Source organism: Gopherus flavomarginatus, chromosome 1 (assembly GCF_025201925.1).
Source record: "Gopherus flavomarginatus isolate rGopFla2 chromosome 1, rGopFla2.mat.asm, whole genome shotgun sequence".
NCBI classification, from domain to species: domain Eukaryota; kingdom Metazoa; phylum Chordata; order Testudines; family Testudinidae; genus Gopherus; species Gopherus flavomarginatus.
In genome coordinates this window covers 164,263,921-164,286,336 of record NC_066617.1, presented here as the reverse complement: position 1 = coordinate 164,286,336, position 22,416 = coordinate 164,263,921, and the positions used below count along the sequence as shown (strand labels likewise).

The 22,416-nt window shown below is 46.4% G+C and overlaps 1 protein-coding gene across 5 annotated transcripts in view; it reads left to right on the top strand.

Annotated features, from left to right (window-relative positions):
• The window catches only part of BOC (BOC cell adhesion associated, oncogene regulated), a 92,693-nt gene that overhangs the window by 12,165 nt on the left and 58,112 nt on the right, over nucleotides 1–22,416 (top strand). The gene's annotated exons all lie outside the window — the stretch shown is intronic.

Genomic DNA, 22,416 nt, shown 5'->3' with positions numbered 1-22,416 from the left:
TAGCCAGGTTTATTTTTAAACACCACCCCTCAAAAGAAAGTGAGCATCAGATGGGCATTTTGGAGAACGGGTTGGATCACTTTTAGTTGACTTCTTAATTTTATTTTTATTCAGATTGACAGTGCAAATTGTTATTTTCCCATAAAAGAGGTGGCGTCCCATATGTAATTTAAAGGCTACGTTGTGCTTGACAGTCACGTTTATAAGCTCTTTGGGGGAAGAACTGTCCGTCCTGAGTTTGTACTGCACCTAGCACAGCGGGGTCCTGGCTTGTGGCCGGAGCTCCTAGGTGCTACCATAATAGACTATAAGAGTCCTGAGTAAGAGGTGGTGCAGAGCTGCTTGCCCACAGCGGGAACTAAAGGATCTTGTTTCAGGGAACATGTGGGAGCTACACAAATGCTGCGCCCCGTTATTAGGCAGAGTGCCAGTGCCAAGAAGGAGACAGACCTGGACCCTGCCCTCTCCTCAATTGGTTCAGAGCAGCTTTCACCTGGTGGGATGTCGGGGGAGATCAATCCCTGAGCTCTCAGGCATGAGGATTGTGATTGTGCCTAGTCATTGTGTAGTGACCACAGGCTTCTGGGCTTAATCCAAACCTCACAAAAGTCAGGCACTAGGAGGATACAGTGGAGTCAAGGCAATATGGGCTGCAGTGGGTATACGCAGACTGTTGTATAAGTTCAGTCAGGTATTGAAAGTAAATCACTGTCATCCCCCTTGGTCCATCTTCCCTCCAGGAGTTCAGCTATTTGCCAATAACAGCCAGTAAGTCTGTCAACCAGACCTCACTGGTGAGAATTCCATTTTGGCAACCAAAGGTCCCATCCAGCAAAGGGATCAGTAGAGTCAGGGTCTTGGTGTGTGTGGATCCTTTTGCTGGGCAGTGCCAAGGATTCTAACTGATTTTTAGGCATGGGCCTACATGTCAGGACGGTCCCCTGTCACTATAATGATACAAATGTGGGGCAGTGAGAGGGTTATCCCTTTAAGAACTCTAGCATTAACTTTCTAACATCAGACCAGAAGCCTTTAGGTTATTTTTATTTTCTCCAAACCACTTCAAATTGCCTGAAATTAGAGGCTTTCCGCAATGGAGGGTTGGTGCCATCTGAAAGCTGGCAGGCCGAGCTGGCAGGTTAGATACAGCCCTCTGAGCCATTGCATAATGGTAAACAAGGCCCCGTCTACATTAAGGAAATTTACGCAGGTGTAACTCCAGCAATGCAGTCACAACGGTATGACCCCCTGACCTAGATGCATTGCATTGGCTCGAAGCGAGTCTTACCCCAGTACAGCTTAATCTAGTGAGGCACTAAAATAAACTGCACCAGCATAGCCCCTTCTTTTCGCTGCTGCAGTGTGTCTAATTATGGGCCACACTGATGTAGCTACTTTGATGCTTATTTCCTTAATGGAGACAGGGCCTAAAGCTGTTTCAAAACAATGTAGATACTGCCCTGCACTGAGGAGCGCTGAAATGAAGGATGGCCCGGGGGAGACCCACGTTCAATCCCCTCCTCTACCAGACATCTGATGTGCCTTGGGCACATCAGTTAGCCTCTCTTTGCCTCATTTCCCCATCTCTAAGAACGCATTTTCCTACCTCACAGGGGCATGATGAGGATAAATTCAGTAAAGAGTGTGAGGTGCTGTGATTCTGGAGGCCATAGATAGGAACTGCGATTGGTTTGGGATGGAAATGTAGCATGCCTCTGCAAGCATGGCAGTGTGGTGAAAGGCTTGTACTGGATGGATGGGAAGCTTTCTGGGGGCTCTGTGTGGTGCTTTGAGATTCGGAGAACAAGCTGGTGACCTGCTATAGAAGACCTGTTAGCTGAGTGTGACCATCAGGGAGTCTAGTGTCGGTAGCAGAACTGCAATAGATTTATGGCTCCAGCCAGTGGTGGTACAGAGAGACCACTCTAATCTTATGTTCCAAGCAGCGTGCATCTCCACAAACAAAATAACTCCCACCTTCTCCCTCCTCTCCTTGTTTTATGAAGACCCCTCCCCTGCCCCGATTTGAAAATTTGGCCTTATCTTCAAAGAAGCCCTTTGATGCCACACTTTGAAAGTGGAAAAAGAGGAGGCAAGAGAGAAATCATCACATCCACTAGGAGCCCAGTTGCCAGAGAAAATGTCTGAGAACAGTCTGAGCTGTTCCTGTTTAAAATCCAAAGCCTAGATTAAGTCCATGTAGAGGCCTTCTCCCCAGAGAGCACACTGGCAATACTCCATGCAGCAAAGGTTTTCTCTCGCAAACAAGTGGACAGTTATTTGGAAGCCAGTGGTATTTTGAATGATGACTAATATTTTTACATTCATCTGGGGCCTTTCATCTCGGAGAGCTCCAAACTATAGATAATGCATAGAAGGTTCTCTTCACTCCACCCCTTCCAATCAGAGGCACTCAGCTCTGGGGTGGGAGGATGGCACTCAATCAGTGCATGGCATGGCTGCATGGCTGTGGGTGGTACGGGCACATTTTGCCCAGCTGCTCTCTGAGCCTTCCGTCGCCAGCAAGCACTTCCTTTGGGTCCCAGGACCCCAGACAACTGGCACAGGATTTAAAAGAAAGCTGTTAGGTCAACAAGTCTGAGCTGTGTCAGGCCAAGAGGGTGGGACTGAGATCTAAAGCTGAAGCATTCTCTTGGAAATCACTCTCGGTGGGATTTTCCAAAGCACCGAAGTGATTTAATGCTAGACCCATTGAAAGTCAGTGGGCCATGTGCTCCTAAGTCACTAAGGTGCTTTTCAAAATCCAAACAATTCTCCTTCCTTTTAAAATCAGGGCCTTGTTTTCTGGAGTGCTCTCACTGATCCTATGCTGTAGTGTCACCCGGGTAGCAGCTAGCTGGGTTTCCACCCTGTTAAGGTTCCAAACAGTCTAGCTCCAAACCACAACCTTAAGCCCTACCTCGAAACGGACTATGAAGCATCAATGTGATGTGATCTCTGTGCAAGGCCCAGCTTACTGCATAGCGTGTGCCAATCCACGTGATCCCATGGTGTCGTTCCAAGTAGAGAGTGTCGCATTAGTCTAATCTCGAGAGGGCAAAGGCCTGGATTTCTGTGGTAAAGACGACCTCTGAGAAGGAAGGTTGCACTCTTCTCAACAAGCACGGATGAAAGAAAGCAATCTTGGCCATCTGTGTGTGCTTATGTGGCCCACATCACCCTAATAACTAAGTTCCTCACAAACATTGAGCTATGATGCCTTGCATTTCTAAGGATCTGCCATCTAAGGATCTTACTGTGCTTTACTAACTAATGAATTTAGCCTCACAACTTTCCTTTCTACCTTATCTTGTAGGGATTGGGGACAACTCATGTGCATGCCAAACAGAGGCCAGAAGTCCTCTATAGACAGAAAATTGCAATTATACAACATACTACAGATTGTGTTGGCTCTGGCTTCCACTTAATTGGGAGTTTTGTCATCAATTTATTTCATTAGGAGCAGGTACAAGCCTTAAGTATACAACAGAGAGTAGTAATGAAAATGCGCTGGTCTCACCTGGCAGTTGAGTTGCATTTAAGGAAGGCTGTGCTTCTTGCTGGAGGGGTGGGGGATGGCTGGAGAGGAAATAGAATGGCATTTATACACATACCATGTTTGAGATTGCAGAACCAAGTGGTAAGTCATATTTATTATGCACCTTTGGTCACCTCACCTGCACTCTGCCCACCAATCCATTTCGGCTGGGACTGCTTTAGATATCCCAAACCCCAGAGCTATTTCAAAGAGCCACTGTTTAAAATATACTAACCAAACAAGCGCACACACATTTTACCAGATCAAAAAGATGTGAGCATAACCTGTTTAATAGTAGAAGAGTTAAGCTAAGAGGAGGTTTGTTAATATGACTCTCCAAGTGACAGCCTGAGAAGAGCCTCTTGCTCCCCTTTTACTCTAAATCCTAAATTTATTATTTGTATTACTGTAGCACCTAGAGGAATCAGCCATGTTCTGGGCCCCATTGTGCTAGGTGCTGTACATACACATAGTGAGAAAGAGTCCCTGCTTCAAAGAGCTTGCTTTTTAAATGGAGAAGACAGGCAAAGTATGGGAAGGAAAACCAAGCGAAGTGACTGGCCCAAAGTCACCCAGCAGGTCAGTATCAAAACGCAGAGTGGAACCCACATCTCCTGACTCCCAGCCCAGCGCTCTATCCATTGGCCCACACTAACTTTCTGAGGAGGATGTCACAGTTGAACATTTTGCTTTTATTTTAGCTAGAGAGGTAAAGAGGAAAAAGGGTGTTGTGAGGCTAAATTCAGAAGGTGCCGGCATACCTACACTAGTTTGGATTGAGCTAGCTTGCTAAAAATGGCAGTGTAGCTGTGGTGGGATGGACTAACTACCGTGTATGAACCTTTGGACCCAGAAGGGATTCTGCTTGGGCAGCCCACAGCTACACTGCTATTTTTAGCCAGCTAGTTTGATTGAAGCTAGCTTGGGTACGTCTACATGAGGTGCACCTGCACTGCCCGATTTGCTGTGTAGACTCATCCGTAAAGTTGTCTGTGATGCATACCACTGCAGTGTCGAAGCACCTGTCAGCCTGAAGAAAGTTGAAGGGGGCTCTGCGGTGATCCTGGGGAAAGAGCAGGTGAAAGGAAAAGTGCAAGGCCGGCCTAGGGGAAGGGAAAGAACCGGCTCCATATAAGGGAGCCAGCTAACAAGAGAGAATTAGCTGAGGTATGGTGACTTGAAAGCAGGAGAGTAGTTGCCAGAGAGTAAGGGAACTAGTGTGACTACTTTGTGTGCTGTGGACAAGGCACAGTTATTATATAAATATCACTCCCATTCTCTCTTGGGCTAAGAGGGTTGGGACTAGGCTTCTGATCCTTCTGCTCCAAAACCACAAGCCTCTACTACATGAGCCAAAGGCAAACGGTTATAGCTGCTGCCAGCCGTGGGCCCCTTAGCTGTGCTGTGGACTCAGTCAGTAGAGGGCAGCATCACTTGCATGTATCCATATAGTCAGTACAGGAATATTCTGTGTTGCAGGGAAGTGAGGGAGGGGTCAGGAAGATCATGGTTTGAGGTGCATCATGGGAGGAGTGGAGTGATAAAGGGCTGCTACTCATTCTAAGTGCTTTAAGGGATAATTAGACTTGTGGTGGGAGGGAAAAAGTTATGAAGGGACCTCACAAAACTGGATGAGTGGACAACAAAATGGCAGATGAAATTCAGTGTTGATAATGCAAAGTAATGCACACTGGAAAACATAGTCCCAATTGCATATAAAATGATGGGGTCTAAATTAGCTGTTTACTGCTCAAAGCAAGAACTATACACTTGGAGTCATAGTGTATAGTTCTCTGAAAACATCTGTTCAATGCAGAGTGGCAGTCAAAAATGCAAACAGACTGTTAGGAAGCATTAAGAAAGGGATAGATAACACTGGTCTACAATTTTTGAGAAGTCGTCTGCTTCAGAGATAAAATGTGATATTTATTATGTATTTTGATGTGCTGAATTCAAATATGACAATTAAAACAACTGATTGGCTACTGTTTCTAAGATATTTAAGATTCTACATTTTATGTCTATGTATATTGTGTAGCTAGTAGAGTTTTAATCATAAATTGTAAACCTAGGTCTTTTCATGTGTTTATGGTTGCTTTACATGATAATATTTCACCTGTCCTGTTTATGTAACACTTTAAAAATCAACAAAAGGGTTACATAAATAAAATTTATTATGAAAGAAAAGGCAAAAAACTATTATGTACATAGTTTAGTCCTATTCAGTGTCTACTCGGCGCTTCTTGGCTTGTCTCTTGTATTCATTAAATGGAGCATCTCTTGTCACTGTCCAGCAATAGTCTGCAAGCATTGATGGGCTCCATTTGCCCTGATAGCCTGCCAGGAGATTCCACTGCTGTAGTCTGGAGCCCAACAGCTCTGCCTTACTCTTGGATAGTTCCAAATCCCTGACAAAGTCATTCAGTTCACCTTGTGTTAGGAGGTGTGGTTCAGAGGAGGGGAATGAGAGAAAATGTGGGTCCTGTGACATTGATGGTTCAGGACCAGAAGTTTCATCCTCTTTCGCTTCCTCGTCTGACTCAAGTGAGAATGATTCTGGTGCATCAGGAACTGGCAGTCCTTCTCCGTGGGGTACTGGGCGTATAGCTGATGGAGTGTTTGGATAATGCACAGTCCACTTTTTCTTGTTTGACACACCTTTCCCAACTGGAGGCACCATGCAGAAGTAACAATTGCTGGTATGATCTGTTGGCTCTCTCCAAATCATTGGCACTGCAAAACGCATAGATTTCCTTTTCCTGTTCAACCACTGGTGAAGATTTGTTGCACAAGTGTTGCAGCATATGTGTGGGGCCCACCTCTTGTCCTGATCTCCAATTTTGTAGCCAAAATAAAGGTGATAGGCTTTCTTAACCACAGTGGTTAGACTGCGCTTTTGTGATGCAAAAGTCACTTCACCACAAACATAGCAGAAGTTATCTGCACTATTCACAGAAGTACGAGGCCTCTCTGCTCACTTTGGCTAAACAGAAATGTGTCCCTTTGCAAAATCAAACACTGACAAATAAGAGAGCACGACACTGTATGATTTCTAGAGCTGATATAGGGCAAGTTGTTCAGCAGAGTGATGTAAGCTTCATTATGATTGCATCATCCATGACTTCTAGGAATAACATGATGCAATTCATATCATGTATGATGCAATACCAGCTTCAGATTGCATCATTCATTGTTTTGCCTCAAAAGCAAGTACTGTCCAATCCCAGTCATAGATTTATTCATAGATCCAGTCAAAGATGTATTTTAGTCATTTCTGGTTTAAATTGAGATCCTTTCCCTTTATAACTCACTTATCCTCCGCCATTCCCAAGTCAAGGGTCATATATACTGACCCAATAGCATATCTTGAAAACTAGAGCCAATCAACAATTTTAAGCATCATTTTCGTTCTCAGTGACCCAGAATTAGTAAAGTTGGACTACATTTATTTCAGAAGCATTTTGGCTGTAGAGCAGTGTAATAAGGGAGAAAATATTATTAAGCTGCCGTATAAAACCATGATAAGCCTATACCTTGAATACTGCATGCAGTGCTGGTTGCTCTATTGCAAAAAAGATATATGAGAACTGGAAAAAGTACAGAGAAGGGCAACAAAAATGATGAGGTTTATGGAACAGCTTCCATATGAGGAGAGATTTTAAAAAGACTGCAACTGATCAGCTTAGAAAAGAGACAACTAAGGGGGGATATGATAGACATCAATAAAATCAGGAATGGTGAGGAGAAAGTGAATAGGGAGGTGTTCTTTACTTCTTCACATAATACAAGAACCAGGGGTCACCCAATGAAATTAATAGGCAGCAGGTTTAAAACAAGCATAGAAAGTAACTACTTCTTCACCCAAAGCAGTCAGCCTATGGACTTGTTGCCAGGGGATGTTGTGAAGGCCAGAAGTGTAACTGGGATAAAAAAAAAGTAGATGATATGTTCATGGAGGATAGGCCCATCAATGGCTATTAGCGAGGAGGGCCAGGGATGCAACCTCGTGATCTGGTTGTCCCTAATCCTCTGACTGCCAGAAACTGGGACTGAATGATGGGATGGATCACTTGATTGCCTGTTCTGTTCATGCCCTCTGAAACATCTGGCAATAGCCATTGTCAGAGACAGGATACTGGGATAGATGGGCCATTGGTCTGACCCGGTATGGCCGTTCTTACTTATCGTAGCACCATCCTGTATGCCATTCTACTTTTCCACTTTCCAAACCCAGGTTGCATTCAGTGTACCAAACAGATTGCTGAAACACCAACCTAGCTGGACCAAAACAAAGTGGAAATGTTGACTCAGTTGCTGGGGTGGGATGTAATGAGAGGTCCTATAAGGAGATGTTTGGAAAATTGGGTCCCCCTTATGAATCGAGAAAATAACTTACCTCTCTCCCAACACAGGTGTGTGTGCATGCACACACAGGGCATCCCCACACCTCTCAATTTACCAGTAAAACTTGTCTCAGGATCTGTGATGAAAAAGATTGTGGATGGGGGAGAACTGGATTAGAGATGGATCACAGTTAAGATATTATACTCAAGGAGTGTGTGTGTTTTTCTCTCTGAGGGCTGAGGGGATTGTGATCAGAACCAGTTGGGTTTTCTCCCTGCCCAATTTTTTTATCTGAACTCCCCACGTTAGGGCCCCCATGCCCTGATTACTGTTGCCAGAGCTGAGAGGGACTCATTGTGGCTCATTCCTTGTGCTCCTGCTAACAGTGTTCCTGAATAGTCTGAGGGAGTCAGTCAAGAACAACCCAAGGTGTTTCCTCCCAGGTCTAAACATGCTCCCTCAACAGTGCTCCCAGCCATGCTTGACCTGGGGACAAGAGACCAATCCCGACGTGCAAAGACTGATTCCGTTGTACAGTAGGTGATGGGGGATTGCCTTTATTCCCTGGAATTAAAAGCAGAGGGTAATTCTGGTTATTCTTAGGAGATTTTGGCCCCATCCAGACACGAAGATAAGCCCCTTCCAGATTTGATTCAAAGGTGTTTGGAGGGGATGAGGAGGTGTCAATTTGAATCTTGGGATTTGAATCCAAGCTTTTGGTTATGGTTTTTGACCCATCTCTAAAATTAAACATAGGCAGGGAAATGACTCGCCAGGAGGCAAATTCACATGTGGCATAAGCAAATGCAGCTCCGCTGAAGTCAGCATGTGCACATGGTCTGGGTTTGGCCCAGGGAGTTTATCTGTCAGTCTAATCAGTTGGCTGCTACATGTCAATGCTGCCATTGCTTTACTGAAGAAGTTGGTGTAATAGCACCGGAAGGGGCGAGGGGATCCCAGGTAACATGACAAGGACTGTATTGGTCAGAGAAGGGACTAGGGACTGTGGCCACAGCATAGTAAATCTACTGAAACTCTTGGATAAGCCCTATGGCTTTTGGAGGCTCCCATGAAAAATAAGTGATAGTGAGAAGCAGGGAAAGGAAGATGACGGAGTGTGTATGGAAACCTTATGCTCTGGACGCTATAGAAAAAAGAGACAGACTTTGCCTGGGCAGGAGGAAGGGAGGGAGGGAAATTATTACGGTTTCATTATTGGATTTGTTGCAGAAATGTTGTAATCTGTGTTTTGCACCTCTGTCATGCCTTATATTTGTATAACTTGTCTTTTTTCACTATTGGGCACTAAAGCACTTTAAAAATCATAATGTATAGGAAGAGTTCACTGCAGCTGTTTAACTACCCAGAGCAACACCGGAATGCCATTTCCTCCCATTTTAATATTGCATTTACTTACCTTGTAAGCTCTTTCGGGCAGGGACTGTCATTTTGTTCTGTGTCGGTCCGGTGCCTGGCATAATGGGGTCTTGATCCATGACTGGGGCTCCTAGGTGCTATGGTAATACAAATAATGCATAAACATTTTGTTGCAAAGATCTCTAGCACTTTACAAACTATTAGTTAGGCAAGAGCTTCTCCATAGTTAAGAGTGAGACTGGATTTGTCCCCTCCCTGCTTAAAATCCTCAAAACACTCCTTTCCTTTCTGCTTCAAATTTTGCAGGGATGGTCTGTAACAAGTGGACACTGTTTGGTGTAGATTGGAGGTGATGTGATTCTAAGTCTTGGGTTGAAACCTGACTGGAAGGGAGTCTGAGATAGTGGCAGTCACTAAGTAGGTGGAGTGGGGGCAAGTTTGGGGTTAGCTGGCATAGAAATAAGAGAGTAGAACTGGATGGGAGTTTGCATAGATTGTTTGCATACACTGAGTTTCTTCTTCTAGTGGTAATTGAGGCTACTGAATATGTGGCAGATGTCCCTCCTCCAAAGAAGTTATTGACATCCTCTGTAAGTATTTAAATTGTAAGCTCCTTGGAGCAGACACTCTGTTATTGTATGCTGGTAAAGTGCCTAACACTATCAGGCCTTGGCCCTTGTTGGGGTCTCTGTGCTACTCTAGTAGTAATATAAGAGGAGTACCAGGTGCTCTTGACTCTCCTTCATTAGCCAGATAGAGTAAGAAGAGCTCTGTGTAAGCTTGAAAGCTTGTCTCTTTTACTGACAGAAGTTGGTACAATAAAAGATATTACCTTACTCACCTTGTACCTCAGAGAGTGTAAGGATCAGTCAGATAGGTGGGGGTTTCCTGTAGTGTTCCTCATATGCAAGTGAGATAATATCTGAGAGGGATCCTATTTTCTCAGGCTTCTGCTTGGCAAGTGGTTCTAGAGATGCCATCCTGGATGGGGACGCACTTATCCATCAAGTAGGTCTGATGGTGTCATGCAGTATGAGGTGCTCTGTGGCATCATAGGAAAGCATTTTATGTTGAGAAAAGAATGCATGATCCTAAAGGGTTCACGCTCCTTCTATGATATAGGAGAAGTAGAACCTCTGTGCATAATCTGTGGCCAGGGCATAGGCTTGTAAGAATTTCATGTGTCAGAGAATATGTGTCTCTTCCTAGCTAGACACTGGTATTTTATTCTTTCCTGCTTCACTGTTGCAGGTCATCCAAGAACCAGTGATCAATGATTGATAGTATGCCACTGAGGGCTTGTCTTCACATACAGTGCTACAGTGCTGCAGCTTAAATGAAGATGCTACTACACCAATAGGAGAGCTTCTCCTGTCTGCATAGATAATCCACCTCCCCAAGAGGCAGTAGCTGTGTCGAGGGGAGAAGCTCTCCCACTGACATAGCGTTATCTACACGTGAGGATAAGTCAGTATAAATATGTCACTCAGGGGATTTGGATTTTTCACACCCCTGAGTAACGTAGTTATACCGATATAGGTCTGTAGTAAAGACCTGGTCTGAGTCTTCTGTTCCTTGGCCTCTTGTTTGGGGAGAGTTTTCTTTAAGGATTTCTTACTATTTAATTGTTCAGTGACTTTCCATCCAGGCACTAGAGCTGGACACCTCTTGTATTTGCATTTGTCCAAAGTGGCAAAACAATCACCTCCCAGTATCCTGAAAATGAATTCCTATGAATAAATTTACAAGACAAGAGGGGTGTGCTTCCTGAGAATTGGGGGCCAGCTGATGAATTTGGGGATAGGTGAGATTACTCTTATCTGAAGTAACTTGGTCATGAGTTTTGTTCCCTATTTGATTGATTTGTGGAGATTGGGTGAGCATGAGGAAGAGGGAAGCCCAAAGTTGTTATTGATGGCCTCTAAGGGGTGGGTGAGGTAAAAAGAGAAGTTCTCATGGAAGCAGGCACTGACTGTTGCTCTATGGTTTTGCAGTGGGGCCCTGTTCTCAACAGACCCTGAGGCATTACTGTAATATAAATTATAAAAAAGCTAGGTAGCAACACCTTGCTGAATGGATTTCCTTCCTATCCACCACTGTGCAAAGAGCAGGCCAGATGAGCTGTGGGACCACCTTCCATATTAGACGCTGACATGAGGCAGATGGTGTCCTTGCAGCATCGACATCTGAAATATTACATTAAAAAACGTGGAGGATATGGAGGGTTGTTGGGAGGCACTGAGTTGTAAACCCTTTCCTGCTGCCCTGGAAACTAGTCATTAAAATCTATAGGGGACCTTGTGGTGGATGAGGGGCTGCCTAAGGGGAGAAGGGGAAGATCATGGGATGAGGAAAAGGAGAGATGTTTTGGAGATGAGATTGATTTTGGGGTAGGGAAGGAAGGCCTGGGTCAGCTTTGGATCATGGAGGAAGGTATAGTCCGTATTGGAGAGGGAGAAGGGAAGGTCTTTGGGTGGAGACCAGGATGGCTCTGGAACTGTCATAAGGGTCTGGGGAGAGGTGGAGCTGTTGACCATGTCTAAGGCTGCCCAAGCAACACTGGCACTAGATTCTCTTCCTTGCTCAGCTGGTCCCATTCTTCTGGAATAGAGAGAATTTGGTGCCTATATACTGGAGAGATGTGATGGGTGCCTTTAAAAATATCTCAGATAGAAAGAGTGACAGAATGTGGGATGGTCTTCCCTCTCTCCAAGTACACCAGAGTGAGGGGAATGCTTGTGTATGAGGAGAAAAATCAAGTTCCTGTCATGGAGGGAACAAAAGAACACCATTTCTGCTCCCCTGCTCAGATTTGTCTGGATTCAGCATTGACAAGCATTCTTAATTAGACTGCTTTTGTTCTTTGAGAGTCTTCTGTGTCTTCTCTGGAAGATGGAAGAGCCAGTCTGTACACTGACTGGCACGTGCAGCTTCTCCACAGGCTTCCTCCTGTCTCAGGGTGTATCTGCACCGAGACTCTTTGCACCATTGCTCTAGCACTGATGCAGTGCCTCCACTGGCAGCAATGGCAGAAGCACTAGTGTAGGCAGGGCACTTGTGTTTTATCAGTATGTCATCCAAGCCTGTGTAGACAAGGACTTGGAGAGCAGCCATTAGTTTGGTTCCACAGCAGTGAGAGGGACTGTAGTATCCCAGGATATTGAGGTTGTGGCATCCTAGGACACTGCGATTAAATGAGCTGATCTGGCATAAGGGCTAAACCAAGGGGTGGGGGTGGGGACCATCATTAGGACACACACACCGATGGGGGCTGCACACCTCCATTTCACAGATTCCTAAAGCCTTGCAAGACGACGAGACAGACTCCGAATTGAGTATGATAGAAAGGAATCTGGAAAATGGTTGCTCCAGCTGGCTGGCCAAGAGTTAGCCATGCCTGTGACCTGCATGCTTTGCCAGTGCATCACTGCAATGCCACAAATTGTTTTTGCTAGTGGTAGCAGAAAGGGCCAGGGGAGGGAAGCACGGGGAGAGTTGGCTTCTTCTGAATACTCCTGACTCGTCCTTGGTCTGTATGGAAACTAAACCAGCTTATTTTCAGCCTCAGGAATGATAAGCAGAGACAGTGGTCTGTGTTCCTAGGAATGGGAGTGGGGGGGAGTCAGCACAAAGCGGGGGTGCTGATGTGATCATCCTCCTGCATTACAGAATCTAGAAATGTCATGTAAACAGAGAAGGAGGTGGAACTCAATAAGATGTTGCTGCTGTTGGTGTGGTGACCCAGCACGGACCTGAGAGTGAAAGCAGCTGGGTTCTGGCTGTGGGAAGAGGAGGATCATGTGGATAATGTATAGTCTCTTGTGGCCCATTTGATCCAGGCTTCAAGATAACATGAGATACTCAGAAAATCTCCTCTCCCCACCATTTCCTCCCATGGCTAGTGGATAATCAAGACACAGTTTTAATACCCGTCTTCTCCCCCCGCCCCACACATACATGTATTCTCTTGTGTTTTTTAACTCCTGCCAAGACGAGTTTGGACCAAGATGAAACCAGTGGAGGAATACGTTGGGCAGCAAGAGGCTTTGTTCTGAGCCCTGAAAAGAAGTGGGGAGGGTGGATGTCACTTTCCCGATGGGGACCTTGCCAAAGTTGTTCTTGCTTGGAAAGGCAATGTATAGTTTTGAGGTTGTCTCAGAGTTAACACTTGGTCATCCAAAGTAAGAGTCATTCCTTTGGGACTGGGGGATTCAAAGCATGGCCCTCAGAGTCCTAAATTTGGCTGCTTTGTGTTTCATGCTATATTGGTACAGAAATGTGGCCTATTGGTATTGGTACAGGACAGAGGCAAAGCCGGCTATTCCCCTTGGATAACAACTGTGCAATGTTTTACAGTCTTCCTTAACCAACAAACAGTCTAGGTTTGCCTGTCAATGAAGATACAAGTATGATGGTTGCCATTAAAAAGTCAACATTTACCTAGTGGGAGTAGGACTTCTGGGTTCCATTCCCAACTCTGCCACAAACATCAAATCACTTCGCCTCTATGTTCCTCAGCTTCTCCATCTCTACAAATGGCAATAATGCTACCTCCCTACAGTTTTATAAAATGCCTGTTAAAAAAAAAAAAAAAAAAAAAAAAAAACCCAACCCTTCTGTACCCCGTCATCCAAGCATCTGAAATAATCAGGGCCGCCCAGAGGATTCAGGGGGCCTGGGGTCTTCGGCGGTGGAGGGTCCCCACTTCAGCGGTAATTCAGCGGTGGGGGTCCTTCTGTTCCAGGACCCACCGCCTTAGTGCCCCGAAGACCTGTAGCAGGGGGGTCCCACTGCCAAATTGCTGCCGAAGACCCAGCACTTCGGCGGTGGGTCCCGGAGCGGAAGGACCCCCCACCGCCAAATTGCCGACAAAGACCCGGAATGGAAGAAGCTTCGGGGGCCCAGTCCCCGCGAGAGTTTTCTGGGGCCCCCGAAGCGAGTGAAGGACCCTGCTCCAGGGCCCCGAAAAACTCTCGTGGGGGTCCCTGCGGGGCCTGGGGCAAATTGCTCCACTTGTCCCCTGCCCCCGGATGCCGCTGGAAATAATAATATTTAGAATAACTAGACAGAGACATGGCACAGTCCCCAGCTGATTAGGACAGCAGTTCCCATACTGTGGTCATCAGAGTACTTCCCGGTAGCCTGGGGAGAGCTGGCCGGTCACATGGTGCTGACGACTCCTCCCTATTTTCAGCTGCTGCTATGAACACCCAGGATCTTCATTGCAACACTCTGTCAAAACAAAGGCAAAACGCGTAGGGAAGTTTGGCTATATTGTTAACTGTCTCAAGTCAGATGAAACACCTGGCACTTAAGTCACTGCTATAGCTGCCACAGGGATGTTACACAATCATGGGCTTTAGTGGGGAGTTGTCCATGAGGTGCTCTCTCTATTAAGATGTGTTCCATGCCATGAAGAGTTGGAGTATCCTCCCTGTGTTAGGAAGTCATAGCAGCTCATGCACTTCCTATTTAAAAAAAGAGTGATTGAGCTCTGGTGTTGGGCTATTTGTTTATATGGGGAACCCCCTCCTTGATCTTGCTGGGATTCTTCCTAGGAAAACCACCCGTCTCCCTTAGAACTCAGATATTTGGGGGGCCCATGTTGCATACATAAAATAAGTTAAAGTCCTTTTGTGTTAACTCAGGGAGAGTCTCCATTCACTGTGACAAACCTGGAAAGCCCCCCCTTACAGAGATCAGCAACTTCTCGGACTGCAGAGCCTGCCAGCTCTCAAAACTCCCACAATCCAGAACATAAACACAGCCCCCAGTCCCAAAGAAGGTGTCACTGACCTCAAGCTGGAGACTGTAAAACTCCTTCCCTTCCCCTCTGATTTCTACTGCAGCGTGTGAAATTTAACCCCTTGTGCTGAAGGAAACCTGCCACACACAAGTCAAGGCAATGAGCTGTGGCTGCTGCAGCGTGATGGACATATGGATTGACCAGTGACTAATATAGGAATGTCTCCTTGAACACAGGCATTGACATGCACCTTGTGTTTTGAATGTTTCTTTCTAATCAGCTGGAGGTACGATGTACTAAACTTGGGTCCAGGTGGATTAAAAATGCAGCGCTCCAAAACTCATTCTTTGGGGAAGGTAGAGACATGGTCCAGTGGGCAAGGCACTGAACTGGGAGTCAAATCTGGGCTTCTTGTCCTGCCTCTGCCACTCGTCTGCTGTCTGACCTTGGGCAAATCACTTCATCTGTTAGTATCTGATTCCTCTCCTATCCTTTGCTGCTTACTTAGATTGAAAGTTTATTGGAGCAGGGACTCTCTCTCGCTGTGTTTGTATAATGCTAGTACAATGGGGCCCTGATCTCATTTGGGGCCTTGGGCACTAATGGACTACAACTAATTAACAGCTAACACCCACAGTTAAAGGCAGTGTGTTGCAAAAGCTGTTTGTTGTGGAGGAGTCCCAGTGGAGCATTTCAAGCATGAAGCCTAGATCAGATTATTCATTCCACCTCCTTAGGGCGCTAGTTTTAGAGCACACTGGCTGTGGGAAAATTCCCACCGCACCTACAGGTGGATGGACACCCCGTTTCCTGTCTGAGCTGTTTATATGTTTGGTTGTAGAGATTCTATACTTGCTGAAAAAACGTTGCAGGCACAGATTGCCACCTGGGCAGCTAGTTATGGTTGTGTCACCCATTCCTTAGTATATAAGCACAGATGTGATACGACTGGATGGGGGAGCTGATCATGTGACATTTCCAAGTGGTACCATGTTGCTGTTTACAGCTCCACTGTTTGCTTCGCTCTTGGCAGCTGGATGTCTCTCTGTTTATTTGCAAACACTTTGTGTGGAGTCTGTGATTATCAGCAGTTTAGTCTGACAAACCCTTGTTAAATTGTCTCGTCCTTTGTTGTCTATAATTCCCCCGTCCCCGTTCCCGTTAACCAAAATATTTTGTGTGCTCTGAAAAATAATTTCTCTCCACTGTAATCAGTCTGCCCCTCCTCGCTTGATTCATTCAGTGAGGCTGCAACCCCAGAATGCTGACAATTGGGATTCTTCAGATTTACTAATCCAGAAATCCTGAGACTTCAGGGGAGCAGTAAATACAATAAGGCTGAAAATCTGAGAATCTCAAAGCGCTTGACTGACATTCAGCCTCGCAGAACCCATTGGGTTGTTCTGTATTATTGTCCCCATTTTACAGAAGTGGAAACTGAGGCAGAGGGAGGAAAAGTAACTTGCATAAAATCACACAAGACATCTGAGAGAACCAGGAATAAAATCTAGCCATTCTGACTCCCAGTCTCCTGCTGTGAACATTAGGAAACTTTCCTTCCTTGTCTTGAGAGCAAAATAAAATACCCTTAGAAAGGAGAGGTGCCAGATGCAGTTTTTAAAATGCCACCTCATTAGTCATTTTAATGGCATTTTGGCAATACTGTAAACTCAATCCTGAAAACTGGGGTTGTGGCATTACTCCAAGGTTGCTGCATTCCCCAGTCATGATCTAGTGTTCATAACATGATTCGCAGGAAAGATGATAGTTAAGTGACCTCTTGTTTTCAGCCCCACAGTATTTTGCTGCAGTGCTGCAGGAGAAGAGCCCGAGAGGAAAAAGCACATGGCATTGGTATTAACTAGCAAGGAACAAAATTCTCTCCTGGGGCCCGGATCTGCTCACCCTCTACGAGGGTGGTGGGAACATTTTGTACCAAGACCAAATAGAACATCTCTGGCTTTGCTGCCATCCCCAAACACAGCTGAGAACTTTTTGAGGTATTTTGGGGCCGAGTTATGGTTTGAGGTGGAAACCACATGGAATTTAGCCATTTCACGTGGTTTCTACTCCAAACTAGGCAAACTACAAGGGTTTCAGTTCAGTTTCACTGCAAGATTATTTGTGGGGAGAGGGGGAGATATAGAAGAGAGACCATGCAAATCCTTTGTGGAGCCAAAGCTGATGCAAAGTGACTTGAAACTGCCACAGCTCTGCTCTCTATACATGCTCACAGTTCCTTAATGCAGATTGGCACATGTAGGGACACCAGAATATCAGAGCTGAAATCCATAGTGGGCTTAGGTTGCTACTATCTACAGTTTGGGATACAAGGAGCGAGAGGTCCTGCAGCTCTTTCAAGTGGGACAGTATAAAAGTGGGGGTTGAGTTGGGACATGTCCCCTAGCATCTCCCCTCCACCAGTGGTTCTCCCTACAACAGTGGGGATCTGCGAGAAGGGATTACTCTGAACTGGGAGTGTGGAGGTGAGCATAGGCTAGAGCAGGGGTTCTCAAATTCCCTTGCATCTTGACCCCCTTCTGACAACAAAAATTACTACATGACTGCAGGAGAGGGGACCAAAGCCTAAGCCCACCTGAGCCCTGCCACAAGGGGGTGAGGGGGAAGGAAGGACAAAGCCAAAGCCTGAGCCCCACCACCCCAGGCAGGGGGAGCGGGAGGGAGTGGGAACAAAGCCAAAGCCCAAGGGCTTCAGCCCCAGGTGGGGGGCCTGTGACCTGAGTCTCGCCACCCAGGCCTGAAGCCATCAGGCTTTGACCCCAGGTGGTGGAGCTTGGGCTTTGGCCCTGGACCCCAGCAAGGCATGGGGACCCACAGTTTGAAAACCATGGGGCTAAGATTACCATCTTTGAAATGCAAAAAAAACCGGCAGCCAACCACAAAGCAACTCCGTAACCCACTCCCCCTTTAACAGCCACTAGAGAGAGAACACATCTAGATAACATTGATAACATCCCATATCTCCTCACTCTGCCTGACTCAAACCCTCTCTCACACAGATGCATGGCACACTTGTGTGTTGATGGGCAGACAACTGCTGCATTTTCAACAGTTTTGATCTGCTATCATTTAAACTGTGGAAGTGGGAACACTGCAGCATCTTTAGCTGGACACAGAAACTTTTAACATTAGATGTTCACATGATAATGCAAATCTTTAGACCCATGTGAAAAAAAACCTGCCAAATTAAATAATTTTTCTGGCAACTGGCAAATCCATAAAAAACCCGGCCAGGTTGGTCAAATATAGGGTTGCCAGGCGTCTGGTTTTTGACTGGAATGCCTGGTCGAAAAGGGACCCTGGCGGCTCCGGTCAGCACTGCTGACCAAGCTGTTAAAAGTCCCATCAGTGGCACAGCAGGGCTCAGGCTAGGTTCAGACTAGGTGGTGCCTAGATTCAGGTGCAAGCAGGGAGACTCCATGCGCTGGCTCTGCAGCTCCCATTGGCCAGGAACCCTGGCCAATGGGAGCTGCAGGGGTGGTGCCTGCGGGCTCAGGCAGCGTGCACCACGGAGAGCCACCTGGCTGCCCCTGCGCCTAGGAGGCGGAATTTTGGCTGCTTCCAGGAGCCAGGGTAGGCAGGGAGCTTGCCTTAGCCCCGCTGTGTTGCCAACTGGGAGCTGCCTGAGGTAAGCACTGCCCATCTGGAGCATGAATCCCCGCCCCGGCCCCAGATCGGAACCCCCTTCCACACCATAACTCCCTCCCAGAGCCCACACCCCAACTCCCTGCCCCAGCCCCAAGCCCCCTTCCACACCCAAACTCGCTCCTGGAGCCTGTACCCCAACCCCGTGCCCCAGCCCTGAGCCCCCTTCCACACTCCAAACCCCTCATCCCCAGCCCAGAGCCTGCACCCCCAGATACAGCCTGTCCCCACTCCTGCACTCCAGCCCCTGCCTCTGCCCAGAGCCCCTTCCCACACCCTGAACCCCTCATTTCTGGCCTCACCCCAGAGCCTGCACTCCCAGCTGGAGCCTTCCCCCCGCCCTACACTCCAACGCCCCAGCCCAGTGAAAATGCGTGAGGGTGGGGAAGATCGATCGAGGGAGGGAGGGAGGGAGGATGGAGTAGGGGCTGGGCCTCGGGGAAGGGTTGGGGCTAGTGTGTTTGGTTTTGTGTAATTAGAAAGTTGGCAGCCCCTAGTCAAATACTAGCCAAGCTGTAACCCTGGCATAGGCCCATCTCTGCTGGAGGCATAGATCTAGCAATTTGTGTCCATATATACATGTCCCTGCTTGCACTGGGGATCTAGAATGCAGTAAAATGCTTCCAGCCCTGCCTTCCTCTTCTCTTCTCCCGCTTGCTTCATTCCTTTTGTAAATAGCTCTGCCAAACCACGTGTTTGTTTTTCTGTGCACGTGCAGCTCTTGCCAGCTCCCTCACACTGAGGAGGGGGGAAAAGCAGGGGCTAGTGGGGAGAGAAATTGAGGGCAGGCTGCTGCTTTCCAAACTCTTATTTGTTTAAAGCTTAAGATTGTTTGAGAGAGCTTTTGGAGCGAGGGGGAAGTGGCAGGGGCAGCAGGGAATGAAGAAAGTAAACTGGCTGTCAAGGAAAGCAAACTTTCCAGCTGGAACTGTTGCCTGATGCATATTGTGTGAAGAGCGGGGGCGGGGGGCAGAGCAGCGCATTTACAGTCTCGCTCCTTGGGTCTGTCGAGACAGCACACAAGTGTAAAGAGAGAGGAGGGGGAAAGCAAGGAGCCAGGGACTGAGTCATGTGGGACATCCTGTTACTGTCATTCTCTGTAAGCTGTCTGAGGCAGGATCTCTCTCTCTCTCTCTTTCTATCTCTCTCTCCTCTCTTTCTCTCTCTCTCTCGGTGGGTGGGTGGGGCTGGCCAGCCCTTGGCATCCTGTTGCTGGTCAGAAACCCTGGATGCTACAGTAAGGGTGAATATTAAAGAATAGTATTGTCCAGAGCTGCTTTTTATGAGCAGTAATGTTTAGTAGCTGTGCTTGCTAAGGCAAGGGCAAATCTCACATTCTCCTAGTCAGTCTGTTGACCTGCCCTTCCAGTGTGACCATCACTAAGATTCTCACCCTGCCCTTGTTTCAGCTGCTATCCCGAGTGTGTAATTGTCTTCAGCAGAGCCTGAGCTGAGCTATGAATGGCTCTGCAGCTAAGGAAAAGGCTGCCGGCATTTGTGTCCTGAAGGAATCAAGCGTCAGTCTCCACCTGATCATTGGTGAGAGGGAAATCTATCACCCTCTTGTGAGAACTCCCTGTCACCTCCAGCCAGGGCCTGTGCTACCATTTAGGCAGCCTAGGCAATCGCCTAGGGCACCAGAATAAAGGGTGGGCGCCGTTTTGCCGGAGGGGGCAGCAGGCAGCTCCGGTGGAGCTGCCGCAGTGGTGCCTGCGGAGGGTCCAGTGCTCTGCGGCTCCAGTGGAGCTGCCAGCGCTCAGGGCGGCAAAATTGCCGGCCGCCTAGGGCGCTCAAACCCCTAGCGCCGGTCCTGCCTCCAGCCCTGGAGCTTCACCTCGGGACCATCACTCACAGTGCCCTTGAGAAGCAGGATGCCATGGCAGGCCATGAAGTCATAGATTTTTAAGGCCAGAAGTGTCTATTATACCACCAGGACTGACCTCCTACATAAGACAGGCTATAGAACTTTCTCCAGTTACTCCCGTATTAAGCCTCGTAGTCTATGGGTTAGCTTGGTCCGAGCCCATTCAGGGGTAAGAGCACAGGGATAGCACCCTATAGGTAAGCCAGAATTGGATCAGGAGTCAGTGAAGAGGGCAAAGAACTGTCTTCAGGCAATAATTTTTCTCTTCTCGGTTGGTCTCTGGCACTGACAGAGCTACATCCCATAGGGCTCTTTCCTTTAAATATTACTGACGTACCATTTCAGTGGGAAACTGAGCATAGAGAGTCAGACGAGCTCAGTTTCAGCCCACAATTTTTTCAGATTTTCTCAATATTAAAAAAAAAAATGTGATTTAGTGCTGGTCAAAAGCATTTGCCTGACAGCCTTTGGAGACCAAAATCCTCTATTTATTCCCAAACAAAAACCATCACTAAAAGTGATCTGCAAAGGAAAACAAATTTCTGGGTTATATATATATATTTTTTTTTTGCTCCTTTATGATATATACAGAAGGGTTTATTTTTCTCCCCACAAAAAGTTGTGCTTCATATGCAAAAATCTTGCCTTACCTTAGTTTTTCCCTAGAAGACTCAATATACAATGAGTAGGTTTATGACTAGAGCTGTGTGAATAACCAATTTTTTTTTCAGTTTGGTGGCCAAACCAAAAAATTAAAATTTCACTTTGGCTCAGCTGAAAATGAAAAATGTTCATTTTTTGGTGGGAGGCAAAATGAAATGGTGAAAATATTTCATTTAATTTTCAAGGGTTTTTTAAAAATGTTTTTAAATAAAATTAGTCAAATTCCAAAACAATTTTTTTTTCTAAAACAAAAAGTCAAAACGTTTAGATATTTCCAAATGTTTTTCTAACAGAAACAGTTTGCCAGAATTGACCTGAATTTGCAAATTGCCGATTTGTGTAGACCAAAACATTTTTTTGGTGAAAAAGGTTTTGCACAGGTCTATTTATGACATCACAAATACTAAGAAAATGGAAGCTAAGCAACTAAACAAGGAGGGATTTCTAGTCAGAATGTTCATATTTTGACAATATCTATTTAACTCAAGTGCCTGATAAACCGCTGAGGAAAGATCTCATTGTGAAAGATTCAATATTGCTGCACCTTCCTCTCAGGGCAGAGAAAGCTCCCAGTCCACATCTCTGGTCCCCCAGGAGAAAACAGGGAAGACTAGAAATATCAGGAATGTCAAATCTCATGTTTTTGAAAAACAAAACAAACAAAGAAAAACCCATCACTCAAACCAAACCTCATACGTGTCTCTGTGAGAGCATGTACATGCGTGCTTGCATGCGCACACAGAGTTTATTTCATAGATTTATTATTATTATTATTAGGGCTGGAAGGGACCTCAGAAGATCATCTAGTCCAACCCCCTGCTCAAAGCCCCACCAATCCCCAAATGGCCCCCTGAAGGATTGAACTCACAACACTGGGTTTAGCAGGCCAATGCTCAAACCACAACCTTCCAGGTTTCCTCTAATACATAATAAAGAAGCAAAAAAGACACTTTTTCCCCTTTGCCTTTCACCTTTAAAACTCAACAGCAGACCACTTTTGGGACTGACCTCACTCTGCACTAGTTGAATAAAATAGCATCCGAGCTACATGTCAATGATGAGGAGAATGCAAACCCACTGGCAGTTTTCCCTGTACAGTGTGTGATGGGGGATGCCTCCAAAGTCAGTCAGCTGGAAATTAAACTTTGTATTGATTGTACTAGCGAGTCCTTTGTCCTGTCTGCACTGTACACCATTTTGGATTTGATGTTAACTGGG